Source organism: Protopterus annectens, chromosome 1.part0 (genome assembly GCF_019279795.1).
Source record: "Protopterus annectens isolate FY-2018-M chromosome 1.part0, PAN1.0, whole genome shotgun sequence".
Classification (NCBI taxonomy): domain Eukaryota; kingdom Metazoa; phylum Chordata; order Ceratodontiformes; family Protopteridae; genus Protopterus; species Protopterus annectens.
This window is the reverse complement of record NC_056725.1, coordinates 1,509,538,013-1,509,554,305: the sequence shown is the minus strand read 5'-3', so window position 1 is coordinate 1,509,554,305 and position 16,293 is coordinate 1,509,538,013.

Genomic DNA, 16,293 nt, shown 5'->3' with positions numbered 1-16,293 from the left:
CATGGTTAGTGATAATCATCCATGATAAACCTGACCAGTCATTTTGTGATTATGCTTAGCAGGATGGGATTAATGATGTCAATGCCATCAGTAACCAGAGAAGGGCCTACTTGCAGTTCAGATGTCAGATCACCTTCCACGCTGATAAGGAGCATGCTGCCTCCCTGACACAAGAGCTTGGGTCATTTGTTGGTAGTATATCAGCCAAACCCACATTAACTGAGATGAAGAAATTTCTTGCCTTTCTGTATGGGGAATCAGTCATAAGTATCACATTATGGGCTGCAGGATATTGGAGGAGAACTGAAGCAAGTTCCAAGAATCGGTGTGCATCTGTGATGTGTTAGGTTACTGCATGCTGGGTGAATGTGCACTGTACTGTACTATGCATCACTAAATAAAGTTTCCTTTTTTAGGCTGAAACATTGAGGCTTCAAGGTAGACGAACAACTGTATAAGTGAAGGTCTTTCTTATTATGTTCTACCACTACATGCAGAATTTAGCTTTCATTCATTGTGATTAAACTATTGCTGATAGGCCTTACTAAGGGTTTTTTGTTTTGGTGTCTACACAGGTAACATACTATTCAGCTCCTCCACCATGGATATACCACTGAATGATGTCTGAATTTGATAATGAGTCCCTATATAGTCTGTGGACATAGCCTCTGTGCCTGTGGAATGCACTCCAGGTACACAGGTAGGCAACGAAGGGCAGGGAGTCACACACAGGTCTAGCCAGGAAGGGATGCCTTCCTCTGTGTCACATTTCCCCTTGGCTTCTGCAAGCTCCTCTGAGAAGAGGAAGTAGAAGGATAGTCAGTGCACTGGTGGCTATAGATGCTATGGGTACTGGTCCCCACAAACTAGCTTTCTCAATGTCTTTGACTTAACAAATGTGCAGAGCCATTCTATGGACACAGGCTACCAACACCTCAGTCTTTGCTGAGATTGTATGTGTTTACAGTGTGTGCAGGATGATCTGAGTGACTGTGTCTCCCATATGTGTGACATATTGGACATGTACTGTAGGCAACTTGCACTATTCAGATCCTCCAGTGCTCCCGGATCATGTGCCAGACATGTCATTGTGGCCATTCTACTTCTGTCTACAGAGTTGAGGGCCATCCTGAGCAAGGGAGGTCCTGGTCATAACTCCCTCCAACCATCCATTGGGAGGTAAGTAGGGTCAGATATGGATGTCCAGCAGGGCATGGACCTCATGCATCAGACAATATGGACCTTATTCACTCAACATGTGTACCTCTAGAAAAGGTTTGTCAGCACTTGTGACCCTCTCAACAGGGGGATCTTTCATGGGTAGGAATGTGTATGAGATGCCCACACTTCTCCTTTGCATGCACTGGACTTAATAATATGAGTTCATCACTGTGTTGCATCATCTGCTGAGACTGTGTTCTAGCAGAAACATGCACACATACATCTTCAATACCCAGTTACACACACACACACACACACACACACACACACACACACACACACACACACACACACACACACACACACACACACACACACACTCGTACAGAGTAATAGTATCCCCTCCCAGTCCAGAGTACCCTAGACCCAAGGGCGGCTCATGCTATTGGACTGCAGGACTGCAGCCCCCAGCAGTAAAATGAAAAGAACAGAAAAGTAGCTTTAAGTCCTGTGCATGTGTGCTTTCCTATGTGCTTTCTTATCCTGACTACCATCTAACCAGTCTTGATTTCAAAAAGAATGCAATTAGTGTAGATGCCCCATTAGTCTATGTGGTTACAAACTGCATGGACTGCAAGGAGAAAGAACAAACTGCAATGTCTGCAGTCTACATTGGCTCCCAGCACTCCCAGCTTGCATTTGACACACTCTGACTGGCTCCCGGCATGCACACACTATGACTGACTGCTGCTGCAAAGGAATATCTGGCAGCTTTGGACTTTGCTGCTGTAATTTGGAAGCTCTGCAAGGCATATTTTGGAAGCAACACTCTCGGACTGACTGCTGCAAGGGAACTGGCGGCTTGGTAGTGAATATTGTGTGTTTGCTGTTGTAATTCAGAAGCAAGCCTTCTTGCTGGTAGTCTGTGTGTGCATGTGTGTGTGCATGTGTGTGTGTGTGTGTGTGTGTGTGTGTGTGTGTGTGTGTGTGTGTGTGTGTGTGTGTGTGTGTGTGTGTGTTATTCAGGCTCAAATCCTGTACCTTGGATACACGTAGCAAGAGCATGAATTCCCTACCCACCACCACTGCAGATTTTTGCCTCATATGCTTGTTCTGAATCTGTTCTGTTCCTCATAAAATCTGTGGTTTTCTGAATTTTTGTAATAAATGACAGGCATTTGAATTTCAGACTTCATATTCTTGCAAAACCAAGTAAGGTAGTCTGTGGGGAGTGGGGTAAAGGGCTCCTGGTGAGAGGAGGAAAAATGCCAACATGATTACCTCTGTAATTTAGCTAGGAGGAGTCCTCCCTGGTGGAAACCTTGAAAAAGGCACTACAGAGTGGGAACTGCAGTACAGCCTTGAAAAAGGCTCCTAAGAGGTGCCCCCTATAGTGGCCTCGGGGAAGGCTATGGATAATCTAATCCTAGTAGCCTTGAGAAAGGCTGTGGATAATATAAACATAGTATTTTATTGCCACAATAAATGACCTGCTATGCTGAGGATTAAATCTGTCTTTTGTTTTTCATGTTCCTATTGATTTGTTTGCCTTGTGCTGCTTTTAGCTTTTAGCTTCTCATTACTTTGTATTCTATGGACGAGCCAACCACCCACAGGAGCCTGGGCACACAGTTTTCCCAAGTGCCCTCACTTTTGTGGGCTTTACAAAAGGTCACACAGCCTTTCTCAAGGCTACTACAATTGTATTATCCACAGCCTTTCTCAAGGCTACTACGATTAGATTATCGACAGCCCTCCCTGAGGCCACTACAGGGGGCACCTCTTAGGAGCCTTTTTCAAGGCTGTACTGCAGTTCCCGGTCTGTAGAGCCTTTTTCAAGGCTTCCTCCAGGGAGGACTCCTCCTAGCTGCATTACAGGGGTAATCATGTTAGACTTCATATTCTTCAGAAAATACATGGTAACACTACACAAAACCTTTTATTCTAGCAATTCTTTAAGTTTATAAGAGCAATATTTGAAAATTGTCCCTATTATTGGCTTTGTCCAGGTTTTTTGTGCTAAGAGGGTGAGAACTATGGTGAGAACTGAAAACTGAATTCACTGAATATGTTTGGGGGCTGTATTTCCCCCATTATTGGCTTTGTCCCGGTGTTTTGTGCTAAGAGGTTGAGCGTTATGGTGAACTGAATTTACTAAATGGCAGCCATTTAAGTTTCAGTCTTCATATCTTTCACAAAGTAGTTTATATGGCATAGTGGTATGATGCTCTGAGTGTTGTGCATAGGTTCCTGGGTTCAAGACTTGGCAGTGAAATGCATAGTGATATGCTATTCTAGCCAATTTCCAAGATTATACAAACAATATTTAAAATATGTCTCTTGTTTTTGGGCTTTTATCTCCCTGCCAAATAAATTTTGGCTTTTTCCAGATTTCTTGTGCTGCACAGTTGAGAGATACAGTTGAGTGTCGAGTGGATTTTACAAGGAGCTGAGAGCTTGAAGAGAAGCTTAGTGCTGCTTTTGCTGAGTCAACTCACATTGTTAATAGCACAACAGGTAGTGTACTTGCTTTTAATGCCAAAGGCTATGAGTTCTCAAGACCAACAATTGATGCATGCATTTTGTTTCATTGTTTACTGGTAAAATGTTCAAAATAAATTTCTGTCTACTTTTTGTTACTGAATATTTTCACTGAGTCTGAATGAAGTAATCACTTCTCTTCATTTTGAAGCGGTGTGGTGTGAGAGCTAAGTCCGTCCTTAGTTTTTTCTGCCACACAACACACCCGGTGAACTATATACCCTCCTATCCATATTTTCACAGAAGAAAATGATTTTTTTTTTTTTTTTTTTTTTTTTGTCTCATTTTAGTACTGTTTGTTTGTTCCCCCAATATATTTGGCCTTCTCCAGATTTCCTGCGTTAAGAGGTTGAGAGGTATGCACAATTAAATCACTTTATAGAATTAGGTATACCCAAGCCTCTCAACTGTCAACGATTTTGGCACAAAATGTTGCTCTCCCCCTAATAATCCCTCCAAAAAATGATAATTTTGGAAGACACGTGGAGGGATTACAATTAATAAATAATTGTAATGATCAGAGTTACAGATTGCTTTTATTTTAGAAATGCATGTAGATTCTCTTATTTTGTCAGCTGCTCAACTTAACAGTACTAATATTAAACAAGTGTCCCTTTTTTGACAGGTTCACAGCTGCATTGTGTGGCTATTTTATATTTTTACATCATATTTTTGGTCCATTTTTCATAAAATTGTGTTTTTCTGGAAAATTAGTGGCAAAACATTAAAGATTGAAGTTAGAAAATAATGACAGACATTTGAGTTTCAGATTTCATACCCTTCAGAAAATTCATACTAATGCAAGACCTTTGTTATCTTTCTAAGTTTATAAGAGCAATATTTCAAAATTGTCTTTATTTTTGGGCCTTTGTCCCACTTCTATTTATGGCTTTTGACAGATTTCTTGCTCTGAGGTTGAGAGGCATGACAAATATATCAGGGCCATCACCGTCAGCCAGAGACATTTCAAATTGTGACATACTTGTTGTATCCCACTCCCTCATGTAGTGATTCTGGATGTGTCCAAGCAAGGCAAAGAGCCGTTACGCAGTGTAAGTGTGCAAAGTACCCCATCATCCAAGGTAGAAACACGTACTACAGTGGCTTTTCATCTATCCTTGATTCTGCAGAAAGTTCTGGTTCTCTGTCATATTTTTTCTTGCTTGAGTTCATTTTTTACTTTGATCATGTTTTCCTCATGAAACAAGCAGATTGTTGTTGTCAGGCAGCACCACAGCAGGTCTTTTTTGGATAACAACATTTTTACAAGTGGGGGTAATCAGTATCACAGAGATTGCTACTTTCAGCATGTTACTTGGTACTTTTATAAACCTGAATATAAATTACAATTAGAACTTCAGTGCAAGGAGAAGTGGTTTGAGTTGAGTGCTGCTTGTTTTTTTTTTACTTTATTTCGACTGGCATTCCAGTAAAGTATTTAAAAAGTAATTTATATTTTCACGCCTCGCTACCTTTTTGTTTCCATCTAGATATTAACTAAGCTGTCATGTAGCCAATGCATTGAAATATTTTTTCTTCTCCATTTTATTTTGTCTTGATTTGACTCCCATAATGATGGTTTGGCACCCAGGGCTGCGTATTTAATTAAAGTTCCAGTTTTGTGGTTTTGAGCATAGCTCTGCCCCTTTCTATTTGGCCACATCCCTTCCCATTGGCCCCACCCATTCAGCTGTCTCCTGCAGTCCCCTTTGATTTGAAGTCACCAGCTGCCACTGCCTAGACCCACACAAGTACAATATTTATCTCAGTTAGAACATCACACAGATATTTTCCTATAGAAGACACCACATTCTTTGCATCCCCCACCTGTACAAATGATAATAATTGTGCCCTACCCTCTGTACTTTGTAATTTGTGTAGCCTATGCCTAATACATAATCTGGCCAGTCTATACATGGGTGTGCACAGCATTGCTGTAGGTATGCATGTATCACCTTTATTGCTCTATGATTGCTTTAATCTGGCCCATAGTTATGGGCCAAATACTACCTTATAGCCAGTTGCATAGTATATTGCATCCACCTTCATCTGACATTGTCCTCTTCTGCTTCTGGCTTCCTCCAATGTCTAATATGCTCATTATCCATTATCTGGTGTCATTGGACATGTTCCTTCTTCATGTGTATGCCTTGCTTTAACTATTTCCTCAGTATTATGTTATGTAACATAGCACATACTGAAAATATTTTGATACATCTAGGCAGTGAAAGCAGGCCTTCAGCAGACCAAACATGCTTGACAATGACCCAGGTTTGCTACCAGGCATTGTTGTTGCTATTGTCTGCCATACTCTGAGGATTTGCAATGGGTATCATCCACTGTGGCTCCAGTGCATATTCACCATCACTACTAAGAAACCTCAGGAGAAAGTCGCCTCACAAACTGCTGATATAGGTCACATGTGTGCTATATGTGCAAGTCGAGGGTATTGTCTGGCTGACCTGCAGACAAATTATAGATGATACCCTGTACATTATAGACCACCTGAAAGTTGATAGAGAGGTAACCTTTAAAGTTATTATACTTTCTTCTCAGCTCACCTGATTTGGCTTTATTTCAATGTAGGTGTACTATATGGCCCCTAGCACCTCAAGAAAGTAGGCTACATCATAAAAGTCTCACATGGAGTTGGCTCTCTCCTCTGTGGTAAGAGGAAACCACATACATGTGCCTCTACATGCTGTAGCATGTCCCCCTGACATGCTGTAGCATGTCTCCCTACATGCTGTAGTGTGGCATCGAGGAACTAGTGAAGTAACCATGAATCCTCTGATACCCCTGCTGTGTGCCTCATTGGTCACTAAACTGTCCCTGTAGCTAGCATTCTCAATGTCACATATACTTGGTATCCACTGGGACAGGTATTCTATGACTCCCATGTTCTGTAGATAAGGATGAGATATCCCATCGGTTCCTACATAGTGACACTATCCACATGGTAGCAGTCCATAGTTTCAATGTTGTGAAGGCCACAAAATGATTTTTTCATCCTTTTCCCCCCTCCACACAGCTGACTGTCAGCTGCCACCAGCTCCTCTCCTCAATCATTGGTTCTGCTGGACCTGCTTTTATCTCACAGGCTCAACCAGACTCATGTCAGGGGTCAGTGTGGAGATCAAGGATGCTGATACAGAGTCCTACTGCTGCAGGGGAGTGTGTCCTAAACCCGCTACCCTGTGACAGGCTTTTGTGCGGTAATTGTTGTCTTCAGGAAGTGTAAGCAGACTTCCACACATGCGCAGTTTCCTAGCCAAGTGATGTACAGCTTGCAGCAGGGAGCTCACCAGGCCCTTAATGCTGCCATTGCAGTGAGTGATGGCTAACTCCCGGGGAACAATGTGGAGCCGTGAAGCAAAGCTTTGTTTCACTTAAGTGAGTGACATGCAGCTCTCAACAAAGTATGCAACAATCAGGAGCAGGATGTTTTATTTTCTTGCCATGTTTTTAAACTCTGCAATGAAAATTGCTGTAACTAAAATGGGCTAAGAATGAACTGACATGCTGGTAATTAAAATACTTGAAAACTGCAGAAACATTAATGTAAAACTTTTGCTAGTTTAATTGGAGCTCTTTCTCACTCCCTGTATTTACCACTTAAATGTGTTCCTTGCACAGAACAGTATTTTTTACTCTGTTCTCTCTTTCCTTCTGTCTCTCTGTTATCTGTCTTGCTGTCTATCTGTCTAAATGTAAACCTAATAGGATGAAATTAAGGAATGCAAAAGACATTTTCTGTATGCAACGTGCAAATCGTGTCCATATCTTAAACTAAATCATCCAAAGTAATAGGTTTATCTCAGAGCAATTTTATATCACTTCTTTTTTATTCAGAAGTTCTTCTGTGGATAACATTGTGTTAATATTTTTATTATTTATTTATTTCTGTTTTTGTTGCCTTGGAATGCATTCTGCACCTCTTTTTTCAATTTCCTAAACCTGGATGTGGATGTTACACCAAGCTGCCCCTCTTGGTGCAGCACTATGTATGAATGGGCCATGCGGTGCACCTAAGTTGGCATGACCATAGCATTAGAAAGGGTACAAGCCTCTGGCAACAACTGATATGGCTATTGCATCACACAGCTCCCCTGCTGTTACTATTTTACTTGTGTATTTGCACATTCATTTAAAAAACAGAATGAATAAATAGATTTCTCCCAATCAATTATCTCCTTTTTATCAGTAGTTGTGAAGGTTGAGTGCAGTTTTGTTTGTAACTGGATAGTCAAAATAGAATTCCATTGTGTGGGAGCTGGTGGTGAGTGCTCCATGGAAGGGCTGAATTTTGCGCAGAGTAGCACAGTGGTAATCTGAGTAATATTTTACCTGTATAGGAACATATGAATAATACTAGGCACGCAATCATATGAACCATACAATGCCCAGCCATATGTACCTTTAAGCAGACAAACTGAATGTTCTTGACACTCATCTCAAGTACTTAGCACTGTTTACCTCTCAAATCGAGCAGAGCCTTACACGATAAGCCTGGCATAAATTTGTGTCTACCTATCCAGCCATCATGACAAGCCATATAGGTAGTTAGAGTAGAACCTATCCTGCAGCAAGTCTTGTCAATGTTTTACTGCAGATTTAGATCTCTAATGTAGGTGGTTGTAGAGGCCCTGATTTTGAGAAAAAATAGGAAGTCAAAGAGAACTGTGCCTTTCATGGCCCAAAAAGCCAGATGCAGGTAATTTTGTAGCGATTGGTAGGCTATCAAGTATAAGCAGAATCATGCTAATCTTTTGGAATAGGTGAAAGATTCAAAACGTTTGAATTTCTTGGATAGAAATCTCTGGGGTCTTTCCAGTTGAGTGATATACTGAGATTTATAAATATCAACGGGGGCACTGTATATGATGATGGGTATGAAAAGGGAAGAATACAGAGGTAGAGTGACTTCTCAGGCTCTTAAAGATAATTAGTAATTAACTGGGCCAGATAGAAGGATTTCCTGACTTTGATGGAAACATGAACTGTGTTCTGAGACTGTCCTTGTCAGATATAGATCACATGTTTCTGTGATTTTACAAATGCCCAGTACAGTAAGACAATGCTACCCCACTATATGCTCACTAAAAGGCAAGGATATTCTCAACATGGATGATATTTTGTACTACTTGAGAGAGAAAAGTAGAGCAAGCGGTACTGGTGCTATATAAAGGAAAAGGAGGTCTGTAACTCTGTTCATATTAGGCAAGGAATAACTGCTTCACTCAGCCTCACATCGCCATTTTCCTGATGTGCAGACCTCCAGATCTGTGGCAGAAGAAGAGGTACGGTCTGAAGCTTCAGCGTGTAGGGACTTCGCATGTTAGGTTGTAGATGAAGTTATAGCAAAGATGTTAGAGGAGATCACTGTGATGCTAACTAGGAGAAAGGGAGATGGAGTCATGTGGATGAATGCAGTCTCAGTGAAGACAAAAAGAGGGAGTGCTGTTTGTCAAATCTACTTTCACCGATAGCGGACTTTGCTTTTTTGTCCTTCATTGTGTGACTTCAGAGTTGGTATATATATATATATATATATATATATATATATATATATATATATATATATATATATATATATATATATATATATATATATATATCCAGGGGTTATGTGTGTGTGTGTGTGTGTGTGTGTGTGTGTGTGTGTGTGTATGTGTGTGTGTGTGTGTGTGTGGTGGGGGGCTTGCTCTCCTGAAAGAAAATTGCTGAAATATTATCTGAAGGTAGTTCTGGCAAATGGTTTTTGGTTTGTTTCAGTTCACTGAAATTACCTTTGGAGACTCAACATGAATCTGAGAAAGGCTGTGTCTCAGACTGTCAACTGTATTAACAGGAAGGAGATTCATCGGGAACATTTGTCATTACTAACTACTTCACACAGGCATGTATGTGTGTACATAAGTGGTAGAGAACTGAGCTAGTGCAAATATGTTGGTTCTCTCCACTGTGGAGTACATCAGTGATTTATTGATGGGACGTGGTTGGTTGATGGCATCTCTCTTTGGAGTGGGTACATTATAAGACAGCTTTACTCTGTTCCGAGAGATGTTTTGTGGATGCCAATAATTTTCCTTTTGTAGTTACCCTTCCAATGCTAACATCCTACAGATTAACAATATGATGAAGAATTATGTCTCAGAGATGTTTGCAGAATTGCAATATCAAAATAATCTCTTACATGCTATCAGTGATTTAGAACCTGGTGCCATAAACAACCTAAACAATTATTTCCCCTCCATGACTCTCCCTGGATGCTTCTTTCATTTCTTTCAAAATATATTGCAGCATCTGCAGTGATTGGACATATCTTTGTGGTTTGGTGAAACAATTGCTTTGACCTTTCATTTTTGTAGGAGATACAGAGGCTTTCATGGGACTTGCTGCTCACTTTTCTACACTCACAGGTGAATTAATCTTGTATTTTGAACAGTAGTATGTATTGGGAAAATTGTGCAATTTGTATTACCAGATTTACAACTATCCTTTGATTACCAAATGTCTTTCTGCCCTTGTTTTGGTCAATACACTTGGTGCAGACATTTGGCTGATTGGGGAGGCAGAAGTTGCTGAAATGGTTCCTTGGCCGAAGCACTATGGATTTAGAGGCTGTTATGCATTGTTTGGTGAAAGAACACATTAGAATAGATCAAATGCTCGATATCAGCTCAGTCATTCAGCCCGTTGAGGAAAAATGCTGCTACAAAACAGCATACTTTATAGTATGTAGATGAAACTGGGAGTCTTGCTCTAAGTTCTTTCTCTAAGATGGAATTTCTCAGGCTTTTGTCTCTATACCTGCATGCTTAACTGTTGTTTTGTACTTTAGAGTGCACTGAGTTTTTCAGTAACTATTTGCAGTAGAGTAACTAGGGTGGGGTGAAAGGTCATCTGTCCTGGGTGGAAAGTGTTGGGTGGAGATGAGATCAGCCCATCCCAGTCTCTCTTTAATACAACACAAGCTTTTAAAAGCCAGTTTTGCAATTGCATTCAAACCTGAGCACCGTAGCACTCCCTCTGTGGTCTAAACTGTACCAACTACTTGCTACAGTTTTTTTCTAACTAAAATATGAGGACTGTAGTGCTCTGTGCATGCAGGGTATAAACTGTTGCCACTGTTAGCTAAATTTGTGGCAAGCGGTTTGCTACAGTTTAAAAAATATATATTTTTAAATTAAAACATGAGCACCATAGTGCTCCATGCACGCAGAGTATAAACTGCAGCAAGCAGTTTGCTGTAGTTTAAAAAGAAGATTTTTTAACTAAAACCTGACTGCTGTAGTGCTGTAGTGCTGTGTGCAGACAGGTTACAAACTGCACCAACTGTATGATACATTTGTAGAAAACAGTTTGCTACAGTTTAAAACTGGAAACCATCAATAGAAATGTCCCCTCACAAAACAATCAAGAGCATGTGGGACATGGCAGCAGGTCTCTAATCTGGAATATATTTAATACGGTACTTACTGCTTCTCAAATTTCAGTACTAGAAAAAGGTTTATCTTTTATACCTGCTGCCAGAAGTGATTTAACTGACATGATCATAGATTTGAAGCTTTTTGCACATAAAGTTATGCTTAAAGCAATTGTTTCAGCTAATTCAATAAAAAATGAATTTAAGAGACCTAGTACGTTTGTACCTAATTTGCATTGGAGACATTTCGTATAATGTGCAAAGGTGACTTTAAAGACATTTTTAATAAAAATGATGCTCGCAAGAGACTTTTTAATCTTATGAAGCAAGAACATGAAGCCCTTATGAAGCTGCAAAGTGATCCTAATATTCTTATACACCCAGCAGGTAAGGGAGGGGTCATTGTTATAATGGATTTTAATTTCTTTATTGATTCTATGAAACAATGTTATTGGAAAGATGCACCTATTAAATATTTTCTGATCAAAATTTAAATAACATGATTAGAAGTGTACGCAACACTGTTTATGAATGTCTTTTGTACAGGTTGATTTCTTTTGAATCATATAAATATTGTATTTTTGAGTTTCCCATAGTTCCTATTTTCTAGGACTACCTAAAATCCACAAAATATCTGAGTAACTCCCCCCCCACCATTCAGACCCATTGATTTTGCACATGGGTAGCTTACAGAACCTTTTTCAATTTTTATAGGTAAACAATTAAGACCTGTTTTAGAATCAGAACATACTGTGCTTAAAGAGACACAACATTTTATTTGTGATTTATTTAAATTTAAACAAGAGAATTATTTTTTACAACTATACATTTTGATTACGATGGATATTGTTTCTCTGTTCACTGCAATACCAAATAGTGAAGGAATTGAGTTTTTAAAATTGTATTTAATAGATAATAGTCAATTCTCAAGTGAAAGAATAGATTTGATTTGTTTGTTTCTAGAGCTAACTTTAGAAAATAATGTTTTCCATTTGATGGAGTATGTTATTTGCAAAAGTCTGTCATAGCTATGAGTACACCTTATGCCAACAGTTATGCCAACATGGTTTTAGCCCATTGGGAGAATACCTATGTATTAGGGGTGAATAGATTTATTTGCTATATTAATTTTTACAGGAGATTTGTTGATGATGTTTTTTAATTTGGACGGGATCAGTCTCTCAGTTTGAGGAAATCATTGTCTATCTACACAGTACCACGACAATTTTGAAGTTTACATATAACCTTTCTGATAGTGAAATGGATTTTTTGGATGTGAAGATCTGTAACAATTCCAATAATTCCTTTTGTACAAGTTTGTATAGGAAAGCATGTAGTAGGAATAATTTGTTGTATAGGCACAGCATGCATCTGATTTTTGTATATAAAAATATTTTGAAAGGCCAGGGCATATAACTTTCAAGGTTAAATGGTGATGCTTCAAAATATCAGGCAGGAATGGATGTTTTACATCATGAATTGATTGATAGGAAATATGAAGATGATGAAATACAATGTCTGAGGCAAGAAGTAGATAGTATGAGGATGGATAGGGCTAGACCCTATACATTGGCTACTGATATGGATATGCACTATGGCAGTCATAGTTTAAATAAAAGACCTGATAGTTTGAATAAAAGGTATGGCATCTCTGTAGTGGTATTTTTACCAGTGATGCAAATACCACACGCAACATAACATGCAAAAATTGGCCTGTGTTACTACTGGAAGATAAGATCAAGCAAATAGTAGGTGGTCAACCACATTTTAGTTTTAAGAATAAAAAAATCCCTCAAGAGAAGGCTATGCTAAAACAGTAGTACATATGTGAAACAAGGGACTCTTAGGAAGTGTGGCACTTTCACCTGTAAAAGATGTAATTTTTGCAAATATATTGATCACAGTAACTGCTCTATACATCCTGATCCAGGATGAAATTATAAGTTGTATCTGATAGCAAACTGTACAACAAAAATGTAGTATAACCAGCATACTGAGGAATCTGTACATCCTTTTATATTGGAAAAAAACAATTGTTCCTTGATAGAATGAATTAGAGCATATATATATATATATATATATATATATATATATATATATATATATATATATATATATATATATAAAATTAGAATCAATGATAACAGGAATGCATTAGTGAAATATGTTATGGATACTGATGATACCCTTGTTTTTTTAATTTCAGGTTATTGAATTATTAAAGAGACTTTAAGACTAGGAGATTTTAGGAATACTATGGAATTAAGTGAAACTAAATGGATTATTAGAATGCAAGCTGACAAGGGGCAGGGTTTAAATTGCAGGGTGCTTTTAAGGCCATTCCTGAAATCAAGGGATCTTCCAAAATGGAAATGAGTAATTACTTTGTATCAGTGATTGGTTATTTTGTATTGAAGTTGAGGTTTATGATTGGTTAAAGGAATGCTTTTAATGAATTTAAGTTTTGTTTTAGTCATGGTTATATATGGTGATGAAACTCTATTTTAAGAGTGAAAGAGATTACCAATAAACTATTTATATGCTTTTATTTCATCCTCATTCCATGTGTTGATGTTCCATTCTTGTTTGCACAGTTTAAAAGAAGACTTTTTTAAATAAAATAATTTGAAGGAAGGTTGAGGGCAGGGCATAGAAATGGGACCTGAATGGCTGGGGCAGGAGGGAGGAGGGTGTGTGTTGTACCTCTAGCCACCTGGTTGGTTAAAAAATCTCAATAAAAGGAACACCCATTTTTTTACTTGATGCAAGAGCTGCGAGGTGTGTAGATCTAACTGTAGGTAAGCTGAATGTTGCAAATGGCTTATTGCAGTAAGTGCCTCATTTCACTTCAGGCATTGGTTCATAGTACCAGCCCAGGATGTTGCTTGAACCAGCTATGATTCTGACTAGATATGTTGTTTTACTGAGTGTTGGAAGTAGCCACCTTGAGTTTCAAAAAAGGAATATTGTGAAAGGACAATGTGTGAGAGTTGCATGTATGACTTCAGAAATAGGAGATCTGACTTATGAATTAGATAAGGTAGAAGAAATGTTTGTAGTAAGGAATTATCCTGCAACGCTAGTAAAAGAAATTAAAAATTATGTGCAAACCCAGTGGGGAACAAAATATGTTGCACTATTAGGCAAAGGCTTATCATTGACAAATAGTGATAATAGGAAAGAGGATTTCTATACCATATAAAAGAAGCTCTGCCCTCCTTGAAGACCTGAACTGTGCCCAGTTAATCCCATTACAAGACTTTTGTCGGGGAACAACCGATATTAAAAACAAAGACTGCCTAGCAATGTTTATTATATATATTATCCCCTGAATACTTACCTTAACCTGTGTGCCTACCACTACTACCAGGAGCAGCAGCCAGCAGCAGTCCCCACCCCTTCTTGCTGACCAGACTACCTGACCTCATTCCTGTTATTTATAACTATCACTAGTCCTCCTTTCTCCCCTTCCTTTCTACTACTATGAATTACCTACTACTATATATCTCTATGTTTTTCTTATACATTATATCTACTTCTATAACTTTGCCTTCACGCTCGCCCTTTACACTTCTCTTCCCTCCTCCTGAATCTTGCCCAACTTACTACTGTTTTCCTTTTCTACCTCAGCTGTCTACCTGTATCTGTCTATCTTCCATCCCCACACTGCTCCCCCTCTAAACTCTATATGATATTAACCCTAATATATATAAATATACCCATACCCTTATACTATACTTATTTAAAATTTAACTTACCTGCTGACCATACACCTGCCTTTATACACCTGACTGATTAACTGATTCTAAAACTAACTTCACTAACTAAAACATTATCTAATAACCTCTCACATTTTCACACATTTGTCCCCATCCTTCCTACATCTCCTCCATCTCTTTCCTGCACTCTTTTTCTTCTGCATCTTTTACTTCTTCTCTTCTTTCATTTTCTTTCTACTTAATACTACTACTTTTGCTACACTCTACTAACTTACTACTTTTACTTTGTACTTCAAACCTTATAATTTCATACTACTGTCTTACTGAAGTCTTTTTGTAATTTATAAATTCTATAAAAATTAATGTATTTATGTGCCTAAAACTTGAAAACTCCTGTGTTCTATGTGTTTTGTATCTTCTTTAGTCTTCCTTTTTGTTTGCTTTGTGTAACTTTCTTTGTATAAACTTTTTTTTACTTTCTTTACTTACTTTTTCTTAGATAGTGGAGTTTTCCTGAAAATGGGGTTAACAAATGTAAAATAAATAAATAAATAAATTTGGTCTAGAATTTGTACTACAAACTGAAGAAATAAAGGAAATAATAAAGTCAGGATGGAATATGTTGAAAGTTTACCCAGAAATATATAAAATATTAGGGAATAACTCAATCTTTAGCTACAAAACAGGACGTAATTTTAAAGAACATTTCAAGGGGGATTTTAAGAAGCAGGTCACTAGTGGCAAAGTTAAGAAAGGAATGAGGAAATGTGGGAGATTTTCCCAATGTGCACACATTTTAGAAGAGGATACCTATAGAATTACTTACAGTCTAATGTACATTTTTAAAAGGAAACTGTGATTCCAAGCAAATAATGTATTTAGCAAAATGTATGGGATGTACAGGATACTATGTGGGGAAGACTGAGAGGTGTTTTCGTAGAGGGATCTATGAACATTTTAATGATATTATGAATAAAAATGAAACTAATTCCCTGTATAAGCACACAAAATCTTATCCCCAGCTATCTAGTTTTAAGTTTGCAATACTGGATATTGTTAAAATTAACCCTGGGGAGAGACATGAAAACACGTTTGGAGGTTAAAGAAATTAAATGGCAGATTAAATTACAAGCGTCTTACCCCCCCCCCCAGGATTAAATGAGCACATTAGCATTTAGCCTTGGTTAAATTTTAAAGCAGAAGAATTAATGTGATGTCAGATTAACACAGTGTGAAAAAAAGACTAGGAGTAGTATTTTTATCATTTTTTATCTATTATTCTTATTATGGTTATAATGGAAGTTGAAAGGATTTGTATGATAAAATATTTAGGTTTTTATTTAACAAATGTCAAAGGAAGTGGCAGCTTGTGCAACTGTACAATCAGATGTGACTTGTTCCTTTAAACATTTATTAATATCTTGTAATGAATGTTATTTTGTG